Raw genomic sequence first — 3260 nt, 5'->3', positions numbered from 1 at the left:
CCGATTTTGCTCTGATCTTTGTTCCAGGCAACCTGGCCGTTTAAACTTGATCAACATATGTGACACAATCTCTCACAGTTGAAATTTAAAATCAGCCTGTACTAGGAAATGAGGCTTTTTAGGGGCCAATTGCAGCCCTGCAGGCCTCTCTTTATTTGGTGGTTGGGACCCTCCCCAGACCACCCCACTTCTTCACCTGTTTTGCCGCCTCCTTGAGTGTGCTTGCCTGGCTAGAATGTATCCTGGGACACTGATTATGCTTCTTGTTTGCCTGGATGGAAAATAGAGAGGGATGTGCAAGTATGTTTACACCAGCTCCATCCACTTTTGGTCCTCACCTGGCACACCACTGGCCTATGCCTCTAGAAGGTTGTCTATAAGAGAATGTAGCATTTGGACTGAGAGCCGTTCCCCACCCCCTGGTCTATACCTATAGTACGGACATATAGTGCAACTAAGTAGAGAATGACATAATCTGAATTCTTTTGGAGAGAAAAAATCAGTAGGGGATTATGCTTTGATTATTTTACTATTTTTCAAAAAAAGCACAACCACAAATATTCCTGCTTCTAGAAAAAAATAGGTTGAGGAAAAGGCTACCCTAGAACCATTCTCTAGGCTAGTTTGGAGAAGCAAACACACCCTGCCCTGCTTGTAGTCTGGGGCTTCTCAACAATCCCAGAAAAGTGTTATCACATGTTTCTACTGTATATGTAGCCTGAAACTGCCGACAGTGAGAGTGATGATCTTGTAGCACAGCAAAACAACTTGGATTTTTAGCTCCTCGGGATGGACAAATGCATTGTGGCAGAATCTGACATAGCACATAGGGTGAGACATAGGAAAATGTTACACAAAGCATGAGCAACATCCATGTCAACATGACCATAACCATCACCTTGCACTAGGGCAATAACTAAAGCGTTACAGTGGAATACAAATATTAAAAACCTACACCAAGTAGACAAAACCAGGCTGTCTTGTAGAATATGTGTTACAGTGACACAAAAAGGGAAAGAGAATGGAAAACCTTGAAACAGAAGCTGGGGTCAGGAGGATGGGTTGAACACCTGAAATGAAAGAGGATGGGGGCAAGAGACAGGACTCCTTTCAGTTCCTATCCTCAAGTAAACCTCCGTTTCTATATAATAAAATGATAATTTGCAAGGTCCATCTCCTGCTCACTCCTGAATGTTCTGTGTCCAAGAGAAATAGGTTCCTCTGCTGGGCTCACCTCTCCAGGCTCACCCCACTCTAGTACTTTAGTAGAGAGGCCCCCCCCCGCCATTTCTGATGACAGTCCCTGCAACAGCTGTGGGGTGCGTGAAGATAAGTCTTGGGTTGGCCATCTTCCACATCCAGCTCTATACTCTGTTTTAAGTAGAGATGCACAGATGCCAGTCCCCCTGCCGTGGGAGAGCGTGTCAGTGGCATACGCAGGTCACCGAACAGACTGAGGGAAGAAGGTAGGAAAATCTGGAAGCTATTGGAAGCGTCTCTAGGAATTTAGAACCAGCTAGTGCAGGTGTGAGGAACCTTTGGCCTTTCAGGTACTACTGAACTACAACTCCCACCATCCCAGGCTATTGGCCATGCTTGCTGGGGCTGATCTAAGTTGGGTTTCGCAACAGCTGGAACACCAAAGTTGGAGCTAGTGCAAGGGTTTCTCACACCAACCACATGTTGTTTGTGCTGTGTAAAATCCACACCACACATGTGGTTGCAGACCACTTTCACTTTCTCTAGTCTCCAAATGATTTGACTCATGCAGTGAACTAAAGATATGAGCAAGTTCTCCAAGTTTCTTAATAGTCACAGGTATTGCTAGAGGGTAGGGAACAAGAGTGTGACATCTGAATCATCATGACCTAGCCCTACATGGAAATACCCAACAGAATATTAATCCAAAATATCCAGTTCAGCATCCTGTTCCCAGGGTGGCCAACCAGATGCCTGTGAGAAGCACACAATCAGCACCTGCGCACAACAGCAGTTGCCCTTCCTGCAGTTTCCAGCAACTGGTATTTAGATGCCTACTGCCTAGCCATCATGGTTGGTTTGTAGCCACTGATAGCCTTTGCTTCCATGAATTTGTCTAAGCCTCTTTTAAAGTTACCCAAGTTGTTGGTCATCTCTGCCTCTGGTGGGAGGAAGAGAAACAATGGGAAGGAGGGAGCAGAACAGATGGACCAAGGGAAAGGGAAAGATCCCAGGGCTGCTGCTGGGACTTTTAGCACCATGCTTCACATGTCTGCATGCGCACACACTCACCCCCTAGTCCTCCTGCCTGCCTGGCTTGCTACCAAGTCAATAAGTGTCTTCTCCCTCCTCTGGCGGACAAGGGCCAGAGGGGCTGTTGAAGGAAATAAAATGTTAATATTTTTAAATGTAATATTAATAAACTGGAAGAGAATTAGAAGTTGGTTTACTGAAGAGTGTTGGGAGATTACCGAATGTTTCGGCCCCTTGTAGTTGTGCTGTGAGATGCCATGGACCACAGTTCCCTGCCCCCCCCCCATGATAATAAACGAAGCTACTGGGAGCAGTCATCAAGAGATTCGGGGCATGATGCCAGTTCTATGTCTATTACATCTGAATAATCTCTGGCTTCAGCCTTACTCAATTTACATACTTCAGATATGGGCCAATTAAGAAGTCAGAAATTAAAAGCACATTTATGAACAGCAGCTAGAACTTTAATAGCCAGAACTTGGAAAACCTTGCAATTAATGAATATTGATCACTGATATAATTCGGCAAACAGCCATAATGGAAAAGTTGTCGCAAAGACTGAAGGTGGCAGGGGAAGAGAAAAGAAAATTTTTTACACTGTATGGTGGTTGTTGGCATCCACCTGTAGACTGTTTGGGATTTTTACCCCCCTAGTGTCCCTTTTTTTTTTAGTCGTGTCATGGTTTTATGTGTACACAGAAATTATAAAGCATGACATGACTCAAAGGGTCATCTAGACCATCCCCCTACAATGCAGGAATGTGTCATATAACTTCCCCCGCCGGGTGGACCTTGGTATCACTGAATTCCTGTGCTCATAGCAACTTTTACTACTGGGGTGGGTGTGTCTCCTTTGGTGAGACTCAACTTCCTCCTTGATCCCTTTCGTCTTCTGCCCCCCATCCCCACCCCAGGGGCTTCAAACTTTCCAGAGAGGGCATCTTTTCCACTGGTGGCAGTAGCAACTCCTAAAATGCTGTGGCTCCAGAGGGTCACTGAGGCACCAGGCAAGTGACCTCTGACCCTGT

The sequence above is a fragment of the Zootoca vivipara genome, chromosome 4 (genome assembly GCF_965207765.1).
Source record: "Zootoca vivipara chromosome 4, rZooViv2.hap1.1, whole genome shotgun sequence".
NCBI classification, from domain to species: domain Eukaryota; kingdom Metazoa; phylum Chordata; class Lepidosauria; order Squamata; family Lacertidae; genus Zootoca; species Zootoca vivipara.
Note: the sequence above shows the minus strand (reverse complement) of the source record.